The 24107-nt window shown below is 40.9% G+C and overlaps 1 protein-coding gene across 1 annotated transcript in view; it reads left to right on the top strand.

Moving 5' to 3' along the window:
- SH2D4B (SH2 domain containing 4B) overlaps positions 1 to 24107 on the top strand; it is a 155498-nt gene that overhangs the window by 72829 nt on the left and 58562 nt on the right. The window lies entirely within an intron of this gene.

Raw genomic sequence — 24107 nt, 5'->3', positions numbered from 1 at the left:
TTTTTTTTATTTATTCAACCACTTAATTTTATTCCTTAATAAATTTATTATCACTAATTTTAATGTTATAATATATATTGTATTTGAGAATAAATAGATTAAATGGAGCAAATTGCTGAAAAACCTAAAATATTAATTCATATTAATGTACTAAATTCATATTAGTCTAAAAAGATTATTTTAAAACTTCAATGAATTTGTAACATAGAAAAACCTTTTTAAAGTGCATAAAGTGTGTGTGAAAAAACTTTTAAAGTGAAAACCTAAATTGATTAACTATGAGATGTGAACATTAATTTATTTGGTCAGCTAGACCGCATATACCTAAAATATGCAAGTGCCTATGAGAGCTTCTTAAGTATGAATAAATTATGTGCAAAACAGCTGATATTTGAAAAAAAAAAAGGGGGGGGGGGGAAGAAGAAGAAGAAAGGCAACACTTAGCTTATCGTGAGGTGGAGCCTGCCACTATCAACGTTGATATATTAAAGAACTCCCGACACCTTTTCTTTCTGGAAGCGTTTCAACCCTAAACTGGGTCTTCTTCGGGAGGAATTTCCAAACCAGAGTTGCCTTACTGCATGAAACGTGTGAGAAAGACATTGAATGACACAATTATGATATATAAAATTGCCAAAATGATAACAACTTATTAAGATGTGCAAATGAAAAAATGAAAAATGATAATAAAGAAAAATGAAGCGGGGACCTGAAAGAAACTGGTGAAATACAAATGCCACATAAAAAACTGGAAACACCGGGAATGAGGAAATAAGTAATGACAAATGTCGTGAAGCTCAAGCAGTCCACCCTCAGAAGTTGTAAGGGCCATAAAAGAGGTTCAAGATACAAGATGAACTAAAGCGGGATAGGGGACAGCCCCGCCTGGTCCTGTTTACCAGGAGCTGGTCCACAGGAATAGCATATAACAGTTGAACCGCTGCCAGGAACCAACCATCCAAACCCACATGGCGCATGGTGGAAAAGAGAAACTACCAATTGACTTTATCTTGGCGTCTAAACTAACTAACAACCCCGGTATCCTGTCTCTCTGAGCAGATGCCATCGCTAACAGTGCTCGGTGGACATTGAAAACCAAATGCCGATGTAACAAAAACCTCATTTGATGGTCTCCAATAATGTCCGGTAAATGAGTGGCTAAACAATTAGCCATATTATTTATTGTATCACAGCTCTTTTTTTGTAGTTATCAAGCTAACATGTTAGAATCAACATTTTGCTGTGAATGATAAGTGTTTGCTTTTAACATGTTAGCTTGATAACTACAAAAAAAGAGCTGTGATACAATAAAGAATATTATCATTTTCATCACAGAATTCTAGTGATTTTCTCCCTACTAGTAGATTTATAAACAATTAGCCAGAAATTTAGAAAGAATTTTAAAATCTACAATAAGGAGGGAGATGGGATGATAGTGCTCCGGCGCATTGCCATCTTTCCCAGGTTTGAGTATCACAGTAATCAAAGCTGTATTAGCCCTATCTGGCAACAAACCCTACTCTATGGCAGAGGCATAGTAAGTTGTCAGGGGGGCTACCAGCTCCAGGGAGAGCAAGTGATAAAATTCTAAAGAAAACTCATCAGCTCCGGGATCTGACCCCCGCTTAAGACTACGGAGTACTTTTTGTACTTCCAAAGCTTGTATAAGACTATTTAAATGGGCCAGGGCTGTAGAGGACAGAGCTGGAATCCCTGAATCTTTCAAGTAATCCACCAGAGCTGGGCCTTCCAAGGCCTCCGGGTGGGAGTAAAAATTTTGAAAGTAAGCATAGAATGCATCTGCTATAGCCGTAGATTTTGTCACAGAATCTCCTGTAGGTGTATGGAGTTTAGCAATATAGCACAAACCCTGCCAAGTCTTGGCCAACGAGGCCAATAAGCAACCCAGTCTCTATATTTATAAAACTGGAATTTTCTATATAGGAGCAATTTTTTTTGTTCTCTTGTGGATAAGCAAATTGACTGCTGTTTGAGTGGTGATCTAGGGCTCCTTATTATGAGAAGTAGGATTATCAAGATAGCAGCTCTTGGTACATCTACAATGTTGTTCCAAATATATAATGCCCTGAGCTATCTGTTTATTCCGAGATTCTGTGTATGTGATTATGACTCCCACAGAACCACCTTGGCTGTCTCCCAGAAAAGGGTCGGTGACTGTGTATGTTGTGCGTTGTTAAGGGCAAACTCTCCCCATTTCTCCTTCAGATATGTACCAAAGGCTACATCCTCAACCAGGTAGGCAGGAAATCTCCAACCCTGAAAGGGTGGCAGCCAACCCGGGAGGTCAAACTCGAGCCATACAAGGGCATGGTCTGACACCTCCATGGGACCGATCTCCGCTTCCTGTACATGAGAAAATGCCACTTGTGATATCAAAATATAATCCAACTGGGGCCATGTATTATGTGCTCTGGAAAGATGGGTGTAATTACGATGTGAAGGCTGGAGGAGGCACCAGAGATCTAATAAGGACAAAGCTTTGCATAGATAAGGGATATCTCGGCGTCACCCCCATTCACCCGAGATTGGCCCCTTGAGTAGTCCACTGATGCGTCCAAAACTTGATTCAAGTCTCCCACCAACAGTAAGGGAACAGAAGGGTCTTGCAGCCCACTAGTGACCAGTTCAGTGTAAAAAGCCTGGCTATATACATTGGGAGCAAATACATTCAGCCCTGGCCGATTTTCTAGAACTTTCTCTAGTCCCTACTTCCAGGTTTTCCAGATGGATTATGCTCCATCTTTCCTCTTTCTGCTTTACAGCAGGTAGTGGTATAGGGGTAAACAGTGTCCCAGTACCTATGTTCCCTTACTATTACTACAATTGCTAGATGTATTTAGTGCTGTACATTAAACTTGTAAGAGACAATCCCTTCTCAATAGTTCCCACTCCATATTTTGAATCAGAAATGATGCTATTCAAAAAACGTTTTATTTTAGTAGAAAAGTAGATGCTACAGCCAGGAGGAGCATCTTCTCCTGCCCCCTTGCACTAAAGTAAGGGGGCAGACATGTGGGATAGGCAGTGGGATATCTCGGAGAGAGAAAGAGATAATGGTTACTGCAGATGGGCAGACTAGATGGGCCATTTGGCCTTTATCTGCCATCATGTTTCTATGTAAGGGATTTGCCCCCCTGCATTAAGATGTAGTGACTAGGGATCTGAGGTCAAAGATAGGAACCCCTTCCCCCTCCCGTAGCCTTGGCATTTATACCAGTCCAGATTTTCCAATCAAGGGGTGTATCTCCCCAGCTTGTCAGACAGGGAGGAAGTCAAACCTCATTCTAAAATCTGTAGAGTCAGAAAGAGTTCACAACTCCTGTACTCTGTTAGAGGCACTCCAAGGAATAGTATACTATCTTGGACATGGCCCCAATTCTGTAGGGAGGTATACGGTGTCTAGGAAATTATTTATACCTGCCCTTGGTCATAGGTTTACTCTGTTCACTGGCAGCATGGGTGCTGACAGTGAACATTCCCATGTAAGTAAAGATTTATTATATAATTGGCAAATAAACAAAGCTAGAAATGTTTCTCTTAGGAGTAATTTTCTTTCTAACTTCTTAACAAACTTCCTATAACTGCTTTGATATGCATTATTGGAGAAGTGGTATACAAAGTGTTCTAAGAAATAGTAACAACTAATAAATAGTTTTTTTTTTTTTTTTTAATGAAACAAAGGCCAGAGTATCAAATAATCTAACTCACACTTCACAAGACATTGGAATACGAGTATTTCCAGCTGACCTCTTGCCCTAAGAAGAGTGAAACAAAAGCCATAAAACCTTTTGTGACCAGTACAAATAAGCATTAAGTGATCTAGTCCATGAAGGTCTTTGCAAAAGGTATGCTTAATCCATTTTTCCAATGTACTTTTTAGCCAGTTTTTAGATGGAAACTGCACATATGGCATACAGAGAAATAAGTAAACAAATTACAGTATCCAGTAAATTCCTTGAATCTTGTTAGTTCTGCCCTCGGTGACTAGGGAAACTTCTGAGATAGAGATAAAGAATGACACGGGGACAAATTTTTCCCCGTCCCCGCGGGAACTCATTTTCCTGTCCTGACCCCACAATTTATTTTCCTGTCCATGCCCCATTCCTGCAAGCTCCATTCTCATCTGCACAAGCCTCAAGCACTTTAAAACCATAAGAGTTCGAGGCTTGTGCAGTTAAGGCAGCGCTTACAGGAATGGGGCAGGGACAGCGACAGCGACAAAACTCACGGGGACGAGACTGGGAAATTCAGTTCCTGCGGGAACGGGACCAAATTTGTCCCCGTGTCATTCTCTAATATGTGATTAAAGAAAGAGATATGGCTAAAAGCCACACACAAAAAAAAAAAAATTGGCTAAAAGATCATGCAAGCATTGTCTGAACTCTGGAAATGGATTGGTTGGCTCAGAGCTCACTGAAGTTAGCAGAACCAATCAGGTTTTCACTATCATGTCCAGGAACTGACATTGAATATCTTCACTTCTGAAGTTGCTGAACACTATGTGAGTGCCAGCACCTGCATACCTTAATGGGCAAAGTTAGGACTTGCTTTTTATGTGGTCCCATCTTTCCAGTTAGGTGGTTTCCCTAGCAGTGAATATTGCCAGTGTCTGCCAATCTAGTTCCACCCCAACTGTCCCCAAACTGCCTCAACACTACACACTGCTTTGGTCACATCGGATTTTCAGCAGCACTGTGTTATTAAGTGCTGCTGATAATCTGTTGATGGCCTGCTGTTTGTGGTTGAAGCACACAAGAGCCTCTCCTTCTTAAATCTTACTGCATATCAATCCCTAACTTATTTATTTAACTAGATTACATTACATTAAAAGAACCTTCTAACCCAGTTACCATTCAGTGGCTAACAATAAGAGAAACTAGGCAGTTACTAGGAATTGCATCAAATTAAAAATGTTCCAAAAATCAACACAAAGGGCTAGATTCACTAAGCAAACCGATCGGTTTGCGACCCCTTTATGACCCTGACCCTATCCACTAACCTTCTGGCCACACCCGATCCACGCATGCAAATTAGGAAAATGGCATGCAAATCTAGCAAGGCAGTGATTCACCAACATTTTTCAGGCACACCGACTGGGCTGGCTGATCACAAAAGAAGCGACTGCTGGGGACTAGTCGCTCAAGCCCTTTCCGGCTGCCCTGCTCTCTGCCCTGTCAGCCCCGATCTCTTCCTGCCCTGAACACCTCCCACTGTCCAGATCTGCCTCCCATTGTCCCGATCTGCCTTCCCCACAGTGCTAGCTCATGGATTTAACTCGTGGGCTTCTAGCGGGTTAAAACCACTGTATAAAAAAAAAAAAAATTAAAAAGCCGGCCCAGAGGTCCAGTAAAAAGTTAAAAAAAAAAAAGATTGTGGCTCCAACGGGCATGCACAGATCTGCGCATGCGCGCGGTTCACACAACAGCGATCCGTGCAGGCAGTTGGGAGCATTCCTCTGATCGCCCCATCTAGATATTTTTCTTTCCTGAATTCGTTAAACCTGCCCGGGCAGGTTAGTGAATCTGGGCCAAAAAGGCACCGAGAACAACATTGGATATCTTAAAATCGTTACTGGCCCAATACATATTTTCTAAACCAAAAGGTTTTCAACAATTCTGTAAAACAAAGATAATTTGTACTTCACCTAATAAAGGGAGAATATTCTAGATTAATGCTACCTGATAGGACAAGGAGTTACTTAACAATTTGTACGAACATAAGAATAGCCTTACTGAGTCAGACCAATGGTCCATCAAGCCCAATATCCCATTCTCATGGTGGCCAATCCAGGTTCCTAGTACCTGGCCAAAACCCAAGAAGTAGCAACATTCCATGCTACTGATCCAGGGTAAGCAGTAAGATTTTATAAATTTCAGTGATGGAAATCCCAACAGTAGTTTCTCTCGTATTCCTTAAGGATAAACCTGACAGCAATTGAAAATAATCTGCCATAAATCCATTGTGAGGGATTAAGGAATTTTCCCTCACCAATGCTATTGTTGTGCTACTGGGCAGCAGGGGGCACTAGAAGAATATGGGAAAACTACCAGTCCCAAAATGCACTGAGCTTTTGCAGTGCTGAGAAACATTGTAGAATGTAACTCTGCTGAGTCAGAGGGGCAAGACTCAGGCAGGGTGGAGTATATCTGCCACCAAAGTGGAATCATTCGGAGAGGTCCCTGAGTGAGGAGGTCCTGAGGAAGAGACTTCCACTAGAGAACCCCTCCCTAGCTGTTGGATTCTTATGAGATTGTGTGAGAGAGAGAATCCTGCCCTAGTCGTGGGCTAAGGAAAAGCTCTGGGAAGTCAAGAAATCTGGCAAAGACTGTTAGAAGGGCTGACAATGCGAGAATTTTGGTACATGGCTGGCTAAGATAAGTCAACCTTGTTATACCGAGGATTGTGGACTACGTGTGGGTCTGGTTGGGACCAGCCCATGAACCTTTCTTAAGCAAAACTGTTTAATCTTGAGCTGAGAAAGAGTTTTACCTTACTAGAGCCTGTGAGGTAAGAGGCTCAGGTCTATACTTAACAAAAACCCCTACAACAAACCTATTATACCGACCAAGAGTGTCGAGGCTGTGTGAGTGGGCACAGGGTCAAGGAAAACCCGGATTGGACTTTTTCACATCCATATAAAAATTAATGGATAAAGAAAAGTACTTTGAATTCTAACCTTGCTTCAAATGGGAGCCAATGCAATCGTATCAGAAGAGGGGGGTTATTAAATCATATTTAAATGCAGAACAGATCTGTTTAGCTGCTGAGTTTTGAACTATCTAATGTTGGGACTTCTGAGATTTACATAGAAACATAGAAGATGACGGCAGAAAAGGGCTACAGCCCATCAAGTCTGCCCACTCTGCTTACCCACCCCCTGTCTATGCCCTAATGACCCAATTTCCTTATCTTGACCCTCGTAGGGATCCCACATGGGTATCCCATTTATTCTTAAAGTCTGGCACGCTGTCTGCCTCGATCACCTGCACTGGAAGCTTGTTCCAATGATCAACCACTCTCTCTGTGAAGAAATACTTTCTGGTGTCTGCAGCAGCCACTCTCTCCTCCTCTCCCTATTGGCTAAGGCTCTTAACATTTGCATCTCCTCTTCCTATAGGCTAAGGCTCTTTACACCTGCATTGTGATGTCATAGAACTTTCTGATTATAGAAACATAGAAACATGATGGCAGATAAAGGCCAAATGACCCATCATAGAAACATAGAAACATAGAAGATGACGGCAGAAAAGGGCTCCAGCCCATCAAGTCTGCCCACTCTGCTTACCCACCCCCTGTCTATGCCCTAATGACCCAATTTCCTTATCTTGACCCTCTTAGGGATCCCACATGGGTATCCCATTTATTCTTAAAGTCTGGCACGCTGTCTGCCTCGATCACCTGCACTGGAAGCTTGTTCCAATGATCAACCATTCTCTCTGTGAAGAAATACTTTCTGGTGTCGCCATGAAATTTTCCGCCCCTGAGTTTGAGCGGGTGCCCTCTTGTGGCCGAGGGTCCCTTGAGAAAGAAAATATCATCTTCCACTTCGACAGATGACAAAAAATAGTCCAGCTGTGAAAGGACTTAAGATTGAACAATAAGTCTACATATTTGTAAGTCAAAAACTGTTCTAACTTTTTTTTTAGAATAGAAGAGTTTTAAATAATTTTATCTACTTGATTTCTTAGCATGACAGAACTGTCCACTTCCACTCTGAGAATTTGGGAAAAGCTTTCCAGTTTAATATAATTTCCCCAAGTAGATTTGTAGAACATTTCCAATAATTTTAATTATATTCAGTTCATTATTCCAAGAAAATGTTTCCACTGAATTGTTTATTCAATTTTCTATATTGTTCTCCCAGGGAAGCTCAGAATAGTTTACACAAATTCATTTACCCAATAATAGAATGTTTCCTGTCTATCCTGATGGGCTCACAATCTATCTAATGTACCTGGGGTAATGGGGGGAGGGGAGGGTTTAGGTGACACCCAGGGTCACAAGGAGCAGAGTGGGTTTGAACCCACAGCCTCAGAATGCTGAGGCTGTAGCTTTAACCACTGTGCCATTGCCTTTGGCAGTAAGAGTACTAGAAACAGGATTAGGTAGCACCATTTTAAGATGGCCTTTCCTGGAGCAGGAACAATTAGAGATTTGTTGTTTTATTTCAAGCAAGATTTCAGGAAGTTGAAGGGTGACAGTAGGGGGACCTTGATAAAGTGATCATGGATAGTGAGTGAGTTGGTCCTCTGAAAGTCTTCTTGTATTAATGCAGGGGATAGGGGAATGAAGGGGAGAGAAGCTGATAACTAGAACTAGACAACCAGGGATGTTCTGCCCTGTTTAAACTTTCTAATATCAGTTTTAAAATAAATAGCTCTTTCAGTGCTGGAAAAAATTCCCTGGGACTCAGTGTGTGCAAATGAAAGGTCTGGTACTGATATTTGAGACCTTGCCTGAGCTATTGACGATGACTCTACCGACTAATATCATCCTGTTCTCAGTAAAGATGCTGATACATATGCCTATTGAAGGCTCACATACAGTGCAAGCATATGGCTTGTGCCCTGTACTAAACTCCTTGGAAAGCATCTTTAGATTCTGCTGTTAGTGGGATACATTTTTAAAGCATGCAATTTGAATGTGCTATTACATAGCTAAGGTACCTAGTATAGGAATGATGTTTTGACTGTGTTTATGTTTATTGTTTGCCATTTAAGGGCAGGGGTGTCCAAGTCCCTCCTCGAGGGCCGCAATCCAGTCAGGTTTTCAGGATTTTCCCAATGAATATGCATGAGATCTATTAGCATACGATGAAAGCAGTGCATGCAAATAGATCTCATGCATATTCATTGGGGAAATCCTGAAAACCCGACTGGATTGCGGCCCTCGAGGAGGGACTTTGACACCCCTGTTTTAGGGTAAATTCTGCATAGCTCAGTAAGCCCCTACACCCCCCCCCCTCCGCTTTTATGAAACTGTGCTAGGCTTTTTTTATTGCCGGCCTCAGTGGTATTAGCTCTGTTGCTCATAGGAATTCTACGAGCATCATAGCTAATACTGCCGTGGCTGGCGATAAAAAAGCCTAACGCGGCTTCATAAAAGGAGCTGTAAATATTAAGCCCCAAAAAACTGTCCGCTATGCTAGTATTTTAGAAAACTGAAAACCCATCTGTTCGATATTTAATTTCCTTTAACCTCTCTTCTCTCCCTTTCCCCTCCTCCTCTCTCCCCTCTTTTTCTCTCTCTTATCTATCCACCTCCTCTCTTTCCCTCCCCTCTTACCTCTCTTTACAGTCACCTTGAGCCTGTATAGGTATGAGCGACGCACAAATAGAAGGTTAGATTAGATTTATAACGACAGAGGCGCACAGCAAACTCTAATAGAATCCTAGCTTAAGTCTGCAGTTACATGAGGTTGTTAGTACAGCATTTTAGAAAGCTGATTCCACATCTGGAGAGGTGAGAAGAACTTTTACTCCCACTTATAACTTTCTAAAATTGCTTCTCTCTGGATATGGAGGAGACTGGATATGCAATCCTTTTGGGGAGAGGCTCTTGTAAAATACCATGAAAATTCTATATGTTCTGACTTAGATGTATGAATTCCCCTCTCCCAGTTCAACCCACCTATATATGTGAATAGATAAAGAAATACTTTTAACTCATAAAATCTTATATAAAACAACCTTTTACCCAATAATAGAATAACATATAAATCACAGTATCTATCTAATATAATAAAACGCTAGGCCGCGCATGCGCACTCCCATCGCGTGGGTCCGTTTTCCGTGAGCTGTAGCGACCCATAGGAACTGCGCATGCGCGGCTTACGGTTCTTTGAAAGACGCAGCGGTGGCTATTCTCACGATCCCCGCCTGTGTCGGACTTTCGACGCAGGTGGGGATGAGATGAGCCACCGCCGCGTCTTTCAAATTAAAAAAAAAAATACGGCAAGGCGGATGTCGGCTGCGGCGGCTGTCGGCGGCTGCAGGCCGCCGCGGCTGAGCACAGAGACATAAGAACATAAGAACATAAGCAGTGCCTCCGCCGGGTCAGACCATAGGTCCATCCTGCCCAGCAGTCCGCTCCCGCGGCGGCCCAAACAGTTCACGACCTGTCTAAATCACCAGAAGGGGCCCCCATGCCTCCTTGGTTTCCTAATTGAGTCCTATCTTCCTATCAAAGTCCTAGCCCTCCGGTCTTGCCTGCACGACCAGGTTGGGTTTCTGCATATATTTTCTGATTAGCTTTCTCAGTATCCCACGATCCCCTTATCCCTCAGGAATCCATCCAGTCTCTGTTTGAATCCCTGTACCGTACTCTGCTTGATCACTTCCTCCGGTAGCGCATTCCAAGTGTCCACGACCCTCTGGGTGAAAAAAAACTTCCTTGCATTCGTTTTGAACCTATCTCCCTTCAGTTTCTCCGAATGCCCCCTCGTACCTGTTGTCCCCTTCAGCCTGAAGAATCTGTCCCTATCCACCCTCTCTATGCCCCTCATGATTTTGAAGGTCTCTATCATATCACCCCTGAGCCGCCTTTTTTCCAGAGAGAAGAGCCCCAGCCTATCCAACCTCTCAGCATATGGGTAGTGTTCCAGCCCTCTTACCAGTTTTGTTGCTCTCCTTTGGACTCTCTCAAGTACCGCCATGTCCTTCTTGAGGTGTGGCGACCAATACTGAACGCAGTATTCCAGATGCGGACGCACCATCGCTCGATACAGTGGCATGATGACTTCCCGCGTCCTTGTAGTTATGCCCCTCTTTATGATGCCCAGCATCCTGTTGGCTTTTTTTGAGGCCGCTGCGCACTGTGCAGATGGCTTCAGTGATGCATCCACCAGCACACCCAAGTCTCTCTCAAGATTGCTTTCTCCCAACAATGCCCCCCCCAATTTGTAGTTGAACAACGGGTTCTTTTTCCCTATATGCATAACCTTGCATTTTTCCACATTAAAGCGAATTTGCCATTTGTTTGCCCAGTCTTCCAGCTTGTCTAAGTCCCTTTGCAGGTCCTCACACTCCTCCCTGGAGCTAACTTTGCCGCACAGTTTGGTATCGTCTGCAAATTTTATAACCTCGCACTTTGCCTCCTTTTCCAGGTCATTGATAAATATGTTGAAGAGTAACGGCCCCAGCACCGATCCTTGTGGCACACCGCTCGTGACTCCCCGCCAGTCAGAATATTGGCCCTTTACTCCGACCCTCTGCAGTCTACCCGACAACCAGTGCTCGATCCATCTGTGCACATCCCCTCCCACCCCGTGGTTCCACAGTTTCCTAAGCAGCCTTTCATGTGGTACCTTATCAAAAGCCTTTTGAAAATCGAGGTAAATGATGTCGATGGGTTCTCCATTGTCCACCCGACTGCTTATTCCCTCAAAGAAGTACAGAAGGTTCGTTAGGCATGACGGGCCAAAGTTTTTTTCAACTTCTCAAAGGCTCTGCAGCGGCTCCTCTCACGAGCCGCTCCTGCGTCGGAGAAGGCGGCGATCGGGAGAGGAGCCGCCGGGAAGTTACACTGCTGGGGGCTCGGGCTGTTAGGTCCATGCAGGCTCCTCTCACGGTAAATAGAGGGAGAGGGAATGCTGTGGCTGCTGGACAGGGAAGTAGGGAAGGAGATAGGAAGAAAGACACGGGGACAGGGGCAGGGAGAGAGACAGAAAGACAGACAGACAAAGGGGGCCAGGGAGGGAGAGAGACAGAAAGAAAGACAACGGGAGGAAGAGAGACAGAAAGAAAAAGACAGGGGTATGGAGAGAAACAGAAAGACAGACAGACATATATTCTACCACAAGGGGGAGGAAGGGAGACAGAAAGAAAAGAAGAAAGACACAGGGACAGGGAGAAACACAAAAAGACAGACAGACAAAGGGGGCCAGGGACAGAGACAGACAGAAAGAAAGACAGCAGGACAGAGAGAGAGAGAGACACACACACACAGAAATAAAGACAGACAGACAGACATATATTCTAGCACCCGTTAATGTAACGGGCTAAAATACTAGTATAAACATGTTCAGTGAACCAGGTAATACAGCTTTTAAAATCAACAAATTTTGTTTTTTTAAAACTATTACTGAACATGACCTACCATAAACAATACTATCCTCACCGGTATATTGCAAAGTGCTTTTGAAAATGTTATTTCTAGCTTGTAATTTATATCAAGATAGGATTTCATGGTTGAAAATATTCCCCATTAGGCCCTGAGGTCTGTTCAGGAGGTTCATCTGGTTAATCCCTTCAGCTATGGATCTGGCACTCTCTGACTCTAGTGATTTTGAGACTCTGCTTTTCTACTAGGCATTAGAAGAGGTAACATTCCTATTTAAATTTAGGTGACTCGTGAACATAATTCAGTGATATGTACAATAAACTGTGATTTGGGGAAAAAAATGGACGTAGATAAATTGTGAATCTGGCATATGTTAGAAATATATTTTTTGGAAGATTCATCTATGACCAATAGCACATGTCTCTATGCAACATACTTCACTTATAATATGATTTGTCATGGCATAAGACTGTGGCAAGCATGGTGCTTAGTAATTACTTTAATCCATCAATTCTTTTCTGAACTACAAGACTGTTTCCCATGCCATTACAGTTCAGAAGTGTCTGCATAAAGGAATAATTAGAAAACAAAATAAATGTTTTAGAGCTTTCGTTCCCCATCAAAGAGAGTGGAATATCAGAGATAGGTAATATAAGCCTCAGCTTTCATTAGAGAATAAAAGCAGAAAAGCAAAGCGCTCTGGTCCTTTGAAACCAGAGAGTGTGGAAACTGAATTATTCATACAAATACTCTAATTACTAATGTGAAAATAGACTTTTTTAATCACAGACAATAAGTCATATGTGCTGCTTTTTGTTTAATTGGCAACAGATGTCAAGTGTGAGAATATGTTTTATAGATTGATAAAAAAAACATATTAAGCTAATACTACTGTACATCTTCCAAACACAGTACATTATTGAAAATCTTCAAATCTCTCATTTCCTTCTGAAATCAAAACTCCTTCCATCTTTTATATTCTGGGAATTCATTTTTATACTCAGCATATAAGACTTAGAACCATGTCTCTCTATCACCAAAACTGTCTGTCAAATAGAAAAGCTACCACACTTGACAATGCTCCTCCTTAATTTTTAATGTCAGTGTCCCAGACCTCTGTGAGAACAGAGCATGTGTTATGTCAGTAACAACGGAAACATTCAGTCCTTGTGGTACTGCTGTTCTCACAGAATGTTTTTTTTTCTCCTTTAATTGAAGTTTGGAATTAAATATTTCAAGCAATAAAAAAGAAAACACAAGCTGACTGTCATAGGAAAACCCTAAATCAATCCAATTTACCTATATCAAGCCCACATAGCAGGAGAAAGGAAGAAAATAAATAAATAAATAAATAAATATAGTAAAATAAATACCCTCTAAAAATATACCACCTGATATTCACAACAATTTAAGCTGGCAGGAGAGGGTCCTTGAGGGTGAAGTAGTCAAAGTTGTGGGCTTCATATTTCAAACAATTTCTAACTAAAATCCAATTTAACAACCAAAGCAGTTTCCAAACTAAACCCCCTTTTACAACCAAAGCACTTTCATAACCAGGGAAGTTTCCAGCTAAACCGTCTTTTACAACCAAGGTACTTTCTTAATCAAACCCCCTTTACATTTACCTAGGCCCATACACTCTGCCCATCTACAGCATCAACTATCTCCTCTTCTCTCTAAGAGATCCCACGTGCTTGTCCCATGCTTTACTGAATTCAGACAGTGTCTTTGTCTCCACCTCCTCTACCAAGAGACTATTCCATGCATCTACCACCCTTTCTGTAAAAAAGTATTTCCTTAGATTATTCCTGAACTTATCACCACTTAACTTCATCCTATACTCTCATTCCAGAGCTTCCTTGCAAATGAAAGAGATTTGCCTCATGTGTATTTATGCCACATAACTTTAATTCTTCTTCTTCTATACCGCCATGATCGAAAGACTTCTAGGCGGTTCACATTCGAAGAAGGCTGGACAATCAGCGAATTACAGGTTGCAAGAAGTGAGGGTTACATAAGAAATAGGTAGAGGACAACAAATTACATCGAGGTAGATAGAGGAAGAATATATCATTGTGAGTGGAGAGGATTCTGTTTAGGAGATGAGTTTGTCAAACAGAATGATTTAAATTGATTTTTGGAATGCACCCGTAGGTCAGACTGACTCTATTTATGTAGTTATCCAGTCAGGACTTCTGCCTGCCTACTTGGAACATGAAGGTCCTGTCCAAAAAGGATTTTGTATTTAAATGTTGCTTTCATATCTCCCACTTTTCACCCTTCCTTTACCACTGGGGACGGGGGTCTAGGGGTCTGGATTTTCCAAATAGCGTCTGATTTTTTGAATATTTTCATTATTTACAGTTCCTGAGGAAGGGGCTTTAATGCCCTGAAAGCATAAGAACATAAGAATAGCCTTACTGGGTCAGACCAATGGTCCATCAAGCCCAGTAGCCCGTTCTCACGGTGGCCAATCCAGGTCACTAGTACCTGACCAAAACCCAAGGAGTAGCAATATTCCATACTACCGATACAGGGCAAGTATGGCTTCCCCCATGTCTTTCTCAATAACAGACTTTTCCTCCAGGAATTTGTCCAAACCTTTCTTAAAACCAGTTATGCTATCCATTCTTACCACATCTTCTGGCAACGTGTACCAGAGCTTAATTATTGTCTGAGTGAAAATTTTTTTCTTTCTATTGGTTTTAAAAGTATTTCCCTGTAACTTCATCGAGTGTCCCCTAATTGTAATTTTTTATGGAGTGAAAAATCGATCCACTTGTGCCCGTTCTACTCCACTCAGGATTTTGTAGACTTCAATCATATCTCCCCTCAGCCGTATCTTTTCCAAGCTGAAGAGTCCTAACCATTTTAGTCTTTCTTCATCCCCTTTACCATCTTGGTCGCTCTTCTTTGAATCTTTTCTAGCGCCACTATATCTTTCTTGAGATAAGGAGACTAGAATTGAACATAATACTCCAGATGAGCAATACTAAGCAATATATAATACACCATGGAGCAATACAGGGGCATTATAACATTCTTAGTCTTGTTTAACAGCCCTTTTTAAATAATTTCTGGCATTCTGTTTGCTCTTTTGGCCACCACCATACATTGGGCGGAAGGTTTCATCGTATTGTCTACGATGATAGCCAGATCTTTTTCTTGGGCGCTAATCCGAAAGGTGGACCCTAGCATCCAGTAACTGTGATTCAGGTTATTCTTCCCAATGTGCATCAATTTGCATTTGTCCACATTAAATTTCATCTGCCATTTGGACGCCTAGTCTTCCAATTTCCTAAGGCAGTGGTTCCCAACCCTGTCCTGGAGGACCACCAGGCCAATCGGGTTTTCAGGCTGGCCCTAATGAATATGCATGAGAGAAATTTGCATATAATGGAAGTGACAGGCATGCAAATCTGCTCCATGCATATTCATTAGGGCTAGCCTGAAAACCCGATTGGCCTGGTGGTCCTCCAGGGCAGGGTTGGGAACCATTGTCCTAAGGTACGCCTGCAATTTTTCATAATCCACATGCGTTTTAACAACTTTGAACAGTTTAGTGTCATCTGCAAATTTAATCACATTACTCATCATTCCAATTTCCAGATCATTTATAAGTTAAATAGCACCGGTCCCAGTATGGACCCCTGTGGCTCTCCACTGTTTACTCTCCTCCATTGAGAAAAATGACCATTTAACTCTACTCTCTGTTTTCTATCCGATAACCAATTCCTAATCCACAACTGAACTTTGCCACCTATCCCATGACTTTAGTTTTCTCAGGATCTTCTCATGAGGAATTTTATCAAAAGCATTCTAGATATACTACATCAACCGGCTCTTCTTTATCCACATGTTTATTCACACCTTCAAAGAAGTCAAGCAAATTGGTGAGGCAAGATCTTTCTCGGCTGAACCCATGCTGACTCCGTCTCATTAAATCATGTTTGTCTACATGTTCCAAGCTGGGACGAACCGAATGTTGTAAAGGGACAACACTGCTTCTTTGTGAGGCGTTACTCTTTTGACCCCCTACATCCTCTCTGTATTTTCTTCCGGGCCTTTAACCTCTTTTTCTGAGGACTTGGTCCACCTGTCTCCAGGCTACTTTTTCCTTCTTGGGAGACGTCTTCCATCTGTGTTCCCTGTAATGGCACCTGGGCTCCTAGGTGTAGGTTAAAACTGAACCATGAAACTAAGAGGATAACCACTTCTGGAGAACTCCATTGTGGTGTTCTTTTCCAGTTTCCCTTTGCCAGGTGTGCATGCCTGCATTATCTCCTTTCATGATTCTGTGGTGGCAGCCAAGACTCCATCCTTAGGATCAGCCAGGTTGGTCCTGAACTGCCTGTATTTCGACCTTCAACTGAGCTACTTTCTTCTGGTAGTCCTCTACTACAATACATTCAGCCTGCAGCGGATGCATTCCTTTCTCATAGTTGAGTACTGTATACTCTTGCTGTGTTCTCAGCTATCTTCACCCTCGCCTCCTCGCAGAGGTGCTTTTCTTGTACACTCTTCTATAGCTTGACATTCAGGTCTTCCAGTACCTCACAGTTTTGCACTACCTCATTCAGCTGCTTCTGCAGCCTGTCATGTTACCCCCCCCCCCCCCAGCACTGTTACTATCAACTCTTTCTGCTGCCATGTCACTTTGGCCTAGGCTTTGGCTCAATAATCCTCCCTCTAGACTTCCTGTAGGTTCACCTGGTCCTTACATTCCTGGATCATTTGTTGTTTCAGTTCTTTCTTCATTTTCTTATATTGGTCAACTGGAATCATTCTCTTCGGTTGTTCTTGCAAGCCCCACAGTCTGCAGGCTACTTTTCCTCTTTCCCAGCTGGTTTTCTCTTCTACCAGCTTGCGATACTCTCCCCTAAAATGGGCTTCTTCACAGTGCAGTTTTTCCACCAGCAGTTCTAGCCATCTGTATTGTTACTGTGACCAGCTGGTTTCAAGCAAGGCATTCTCTCATTATGCCTCAGCAACCCAACTGAGCTCCCTTGTCTTTTCAAGTTCCTCCCTTAGCTCTCCTGCCAGCTTCTGCAGTGCTACATTGTAGAATTTCAGGCAGGTTACTTGCCCCTACAATTGTGTTGCTTCCTCTGCTTTCTGCTTCATGCAGTTCCTCAATTTTGTGTCTTCCTATTCTCTGTCACCGTTGAGAACCAAGAGTTCCTGGGTTTTGACCTTCAGCTATGCTTATAGCCAGGCATTCTGGCTCTGGGCCCACTCTCTCTCCTTCTCCAGCTGCTCCTCTCTGTGCCTTAAGGAGATTTTCAAGGCCTGGAGCTCCTCCAGCCTAGCTTGTATTCCTGCTGCATCAGGGCCTATCCCCAGGGATTGGGCGTTCAGTTGCTTTACTTCCTCAGGCTTCAGGTTAAGGGCTCTCATGAGTTCGGCATTCTCTGTTTCTGAAAGATGCAATATACTTGCATTGTCTCTCACTTTTCCACTTTCATGAAGCAACGGGTCCTAAACCTCTACCAATTGCTTCTGGAGGACCCTCTTCTCCTTTCTCAACTGGGCCACACATTTAGCAGCTAGCCCCTGATCCTCTAGCAGATCTGCAATGAAGTGATGACCACCTCTAGCTTGATAGCTAGGTCCTGAGGGGTGTGCTGAACCCCTACCGGGGAAACCTCCTGGTGTTCTGCCTCTTTTCTTGTCAGAGACACTATGATAGCCAATTCAACTCTTCAGTCTGCTTGGGTAATACTTCAGGCAGGGACTTAACTTCTATCTGTTGGTTCTCACCAGTCCCCTTGTCTTTTGTGGGGCTTCTAGGCTTGAGTTGTGAATTTAGGAAGTTGATTGGTTTGGCTAAGAACTTTTCAGCACCCCTCATATGTGAGTGTTTGTAGCTCTAGGATCACTCTTTTCACATACAGTATTTATTGAGTTTATTATATTCAGCCACTTATAGTTTTCAGTATTTGTTGAGAGTTAGTTGATTGTGTTATATTATTTACTCTTGTTTGGGTGTGGGGGGGGGGAGTTTATTGCTAGTCAATTTGAAATGACATGAGAAATATCAGCATTTTTCAAAAATGTGGGAGATATTGTTCAAATAGCTGGATAGAACAATCAATGTATATCTAAAATCTCAGCTTTATTCTTTTTCTTTCATACATAAAGTGCTTCAACATTGTAGTCATTTGTGCGTGAGTGACAAATTTCAGTGGTTATTCAAAGAGTTTCTAAACGTTCATTTATAGTCTTTCTTTGAGTTAAATTTTGTGTATAACCACTGAATAAAGGTGACCTTGTGCAAAAAGTGCTGTAGTGCTGTGCTTTAAACTCCTTCAGGTTACATTTACCCCCCAACTCGAGTTTCGAAAATTTCTTCGTCAGGAGGGGTACTAGGAGCATAAAAGCAATATAAAACATAGATTACTAAATGCTATTACAACTCACATACTCTATTCTGTTACACCGTAAACCTAAACAATTGTTTTAAATAGTTGAATATTGCATATATTATTTCCTACCTGTTAATCGGCTCTCTCTCATGGGGAGGACAAGCTATACCGGCTCATTTCTCTACCTGTCCCCACATTTATGTATCATCTCCAATTACCTATTACCCTAACCGGAACATCTCCCTCTGAACCGGAAGTGAATCATTTACAGAGCAATCCATTCTACTTCCATATTTAAACCTGTGGCTGTAGATGTTCTCCAGTTAAATATGAAGCGTTGTTCCTTGTAATGTAATAATTTACTTATATTACCCTGATATTCTACTATATATATTAAAACAGTGTACCGTAATGAATCTACTGCGTGACATTCCTGTAACCCATGGGCTACGAGTGGGGCAGTCACCCGGCCACATCGGATATTACTAAGATGCTCTGTGATGCGGGTCTTTATCATCCGGCTTGTCTGGCCGATATACAATTTGTTACATGGGCATTTGATACAATATATCACCCCTGATGACTCGCAGTTAGTACCTGATGACAGCTTAAATTGTTTTCCGTTAGAATGCGGAACTTCTATCTGATCTTGCTCCATTACATATTTGCAATTGCAACAGTGACCACATTTACGATGTGGCGGTAAATGTCTATATTCATGATTATGTTTATATTTACGATATTTAAGCTGTTCACCTAGGTTGCTAGATCTTCTAAACGCAAACTTAGGGTTATCTCTCAACTCCCGATGGACTTGTAACACTGGCCAATGTTTTACAATAATGTTTTTTATCTGATTACTTCTAGAACTATAGGGTAATACACAAGCTATTTGTGATTCTTGATTTTGTGGCCCCGGTAAGAGGAGCCAGGGCCGATGGCAACTCCTGGCTCGTTTCCAAGCTTTTTCAACAATTTTCTTCGGGTAGCCTCTATCACAAAATTTATGGTACATAATATTAGCTTGATTAGTGAAATCTTCCTCCTGAGAGCAAATACGTCTTATTCTTAAAAACTGCCCCGTTGGTATACTATTCCTCAATAATCGCGGGTGAAAACTTTGATATTGAAGTAACGTATTTCTATCGGTGGTCTTTTTGTGTAGACTGGTGATGAGGCGATTCTGATGTTTAATCAATGTAATGTCCAAAAATGAAATTGATTCCCTACTAAACTCATATGTAAATCTAATATTTGGATCACATAAATTTATTTCTGAAAAGAATGAATGTAACTGCGCCTCGTCACCAGTCCACACAAAAAGAACATCATCGATAAAGCGTTTCCACAATTTAATGTATTTATAATATAATGTATTTATAATATTGGGACCTATACACAAATGTACTTTCAAATCTGGCCACGTATAAACATGCCAGAGTTGGTGCGACCGCAGCGCCCATAGCAACCCCCTTCGTCTGGAGATAAATGTTATCTTCAAATTTAAAGTAGTTATTAAATAGAGCAATATCTGCCAATTGATTTATCATATTCTGTTTATCTTGTGTTATATTAAGTTGAACAGATTATCAGGGTAATATAAGTAAATTATTACATTACAAGGAACAACGCTTCATATTTAACTGGAGAACATCTACAGCCACAGGTTTAAATATGGAAGTAGAATGGATTGCTCTGTAAATGATTCACTTCCGGTTCAGAGGGAGATGTTCCGGTTAGGGTAATAGGTAATTGGAGATGATACATAAATGTGGGGACAGGTAGAGAAATGAGCCGGTATAGCTTGTCCTCCCCATGAGAGAGAGCCGATTAACAGGTAGGAAATAATATATGCAATATTCAACTATTTAAAACAATTGTTTAGGTTTACGGTGTAACAGAATAGAGTATGTGAGTTGTAATAGCATTTAGTAATCTATGTTTTATATTGCTTTTATGCTCCTAGTACCCCTCCTGACGAAGAAATTTTCAAAACTCGAGTTGGGGGGTAAATGTAACCTGAAGGAGTTTAAAGCACAGCACTACATCACTTTTTGCCCAAGGTCACCTTTATTCAGTGGTTATACACAAAATTTAACTCAAAGAAAGATTATAAATGAACGTTTAGAAACTCTTTGAATAACCACTGAAGTTTGTCACTCACGCACAAATGACTACAATGTTGAAGCACTTTATGTATGTATGAAAGAAAAAGAAAAATATTTTTAAAGAAAAAGAATAAAGCTGAGATTTTAGATATACAATGAGAAATATCAGCAACATTTCCCATGTTGATTCTGTCATTTTTAATTAGAAACAATAGGAAATAAAACCTGAATTTTTCTGTCATTATTAGTGAGTACTATTATACAACAAAACAAATGTGTTAACTCACATCCCATTATTCTCAAGTGATAATCGCACATATGTCACATGAAAATGTTAGCACACATAAGTATATCTAGGAGGGAGAGCTGAAAAATTCTCAGCCCAACCAACCAACTTCCCAAATTCTGAGCATTATTTTGCCACTGTAGCTAAAAAGAGTGTTATCTTATTCCATTAAGTAATGATATTCTATGTCATTGACATTATTTCAGAATGATCATTGAAGGAACCATGCTCTTCTTGGCTGGACTGAGAACTTTTCAGCACCCCTTCATAGTCTTACAATTTGTACCTGAAGCAATGGAGGGTGAAGTAATGTAATGTAATTTATTTCTTATATACCGCTAAATTCCGTTAGGATTCTAAGCGGTTTACAGAAAATAGACAATAAGGTGCATTAAAATTATAAGTAAGATAGGTACTTAGAAATTCCCTTACTGTCCCGAAGGCTCACAATCTAACTAAAGTACCTGGGAAAATGACAATTAGTAGAGTAATGAAGAAATAAACATAGAGATAGATGAGAAAAATAAGAAAATAAACATTTTAATAAGACTACAATGATCTGAAGGACTTTGAAAGGTTGAAAAGAGGGGAGATAGGAAATAGAAGCAGAAGGGAGAACCGTTGAAACTATAGAATTCTGGGGAAACTTAAATGAAATTTAAATAATAAAATAAAAACAAAAACAAGTGGCAAAACAATGAATGAGATTTAAAATATATCATAAACTAAAAAGAAAGTGAAAAATAAAAAACAAAAACAGTCAAGACTGAAGTCCAGCTTGAAATGACTTCACTGCTTTGGCTGCCAAACTTCTCTGACTTGTCCAAGGTTAAAAGATGTGCCAGTAATATTGTATTTTTTAAAAAAATTATTTGAAGACTATTTATCCCACATTACCTAGAATTCTAAGCAGCTTTAGAATTTTAACCCTGACTTCCATGATTCTCATGCCACTGCTCTAACCAACTGGGCCAGGGGTTCTCAAACCAGTCCTCAGGGCACATCCAACCAGTTAGGTTTTCAGGGTATCCACAATGAATATACAAGAAATAGATTTGCATGCAAAGGGGGCAGTATATGCAAATGTATATCATGGATATTCATTGTGAATATCCTGAAATCCTGGTTGGCTAGGTATGGACTGGTTTGAGAACCCGTGCACTCCTTTACTCTATGATAGTGGATGACTGGAACCCCAGATGTGCAAAAATGGTGTTTTAACAATATCCACTCGGCCAACAAAAATCAAAACATGTACCAATACACAAAATATGAGCACTAAAAACTGGTACTGTAAAAATACAATCCCCGCCAAGTAAATCTGAACCAACAATGGTATGAGAGAATGCACCACCAGCTAAATCCTACAAACAAGATATGTAAGGAAATTCAAAAAAATCAAGAAAATCAATCAAACTAGCTAAAGGCACTATTCAGTACGAGCCTGTATGAAGCCTTGTGTTGACCAATGGCTCCGGGCAGGTATTTATTGAAGTGACAAGCACTTTAGATTGAGATCTAAATAAATCCTGCCCTGTACATCATCATGCCGTTTGTATAATATAATAAATAAGCTGGTGCAAATCAAGTGCAAAAACGCTACCAAAGAGGTACCAGAAGGGGAAAATGTAACGTATAAAGAGATAATAGAAAGAACCCTTATAAGAGAACACTTATAAAAATATATCAATCCTAAATAGCAGTGAACTGAAAACCGGGGTTTAAAAATCAAACCACAAAATCCCCCGGAAGCCAAAAGCTCCACAAAACAACCAATGTGAAAATCAATATAGAAAATGAAAAAAAATGTGAAAAATAAAATACACTGCGTCCCCCAATAGAAAACAGAAAGTGTAAAAGTGTCCACAATCAAATATAGGAAGGTCCGTGAGAAAACAAAAGGACTAAAACTGAAAAATCAAACAGAAAAGATCACTGGCACGCCAGCTGGAGCAACCCTAAAGTTCAATCAAGGGACTAATTTGTAACTCACTCAGAAAAAGGGCAGAAAAACTACCCCCTACACATCAAAAAATGAAATGAGTACTTAGCTCAAACAGCTGAGGTAGTCAGTCAATGGCGGATACCTAATCCGTACTATATGTCCAGGAAGGTTCAGCTGCAGTAGTTAGTCCATACTAAATTTCCACTTTGCATGCTGTGTCTTCGACTGCAGTCACTAATCTGCTCTCTTGTTCACTCTCTCCACTCAACAGGTCCTGTTTCAATACCCTCATCAGGAGGGAGAAAAAATCACCAAAACAGTGAATAAATGGATGTCCAAGGAACCAGAACCTAATCAAAGGTTCAAGACGCCCATGGGCCGCGGCACAATCACGCTGCTTTCTGGGGCAGGATTTATTTAGATCTCAATCTAAAGTGCTTGTCACTTCAATAAATACCTGCCCGGAGCCATTGGTCAACACAAGGCTTCATATAGGCTCATACTGAATAGTGCCTTTAGCTAGTTTGATTGATTTTCTTGATTTTTTTGAATTTCCTTACATATCTTGTTTGTAGGATTTAGCTGGTGGTGCATTCTCTCATACCATTGTTGGTTCAGATTTACTTGGCGGTGATTGTATTTTTACAGTACCAGTTTTTAGTGCAACAATATCCAGACAGATATCAACTACTGTTTGTCTAAGTTCTTTGAAATTTTTTGATTATGGGATGAAGAGCTCCCACTAATTTTTCTGGAAAGGTCAAATTCAAAGTCCTTTAGACCTTTACATGAGACAGGATGCAGTAATAAGCTGTGCAGATTTATTCTATAGGGTGATTTACTTTTCATCCAATTATTTAAGCACTTTGATTCTAATTAGTAAATTAATTATAGTAAGAAAATTAGCTGCTCACTTACTATTTCAGATATTGATTCTGAGTTAGCCTAATTGTTGCTTCTTTGCATGTTTTTATATATAAAGAAACAAGGAACTGTGTAATTTATACTGTTTCTATTGCATAAGAAAAGACTGGTTTTCATTAAACAATAGTATCATAATAAGAAATTGAAAGTCTCTTTAATATTCTTGGGCTTCACAAACTTTTAATTAGCACTGATGGTTGTGCAGGTGGCGATGGCCTGTGTAGATATCAACCTTTTCTACCTCAGTCTCACAACTATCTCTCTGACGTCCACTCTATCCATCTATTCACTCCTCTTCCTCTCCGAGCAGTCATTTACCAACTCCCTGATAAGTTCCTTCCTTCCTCATTGACTTTGACTCCTGGATCTCCTGCATTCTCGAACCCTCAAATTTTTCC

This window comes from Geotrypetes seraphini, chromosome 4 (genome assembly GCF_902459505.1).
Source record: "Geotrypetes seraphini chromosome 4, aGeoSer1.1, whole genome shotgun sequence".
NCBI lineage: Eukaryota > Metazoa > Chordata > Amphibia > Gymnophiona > Dermophiidae > Geotrypetes > Geotrypetes seraphini.
The sequence above is the reverse complement of the archived record's forward strand: the minus strand, read 5'-3'. Positions and strand labels throughout refer to the sequence as shown.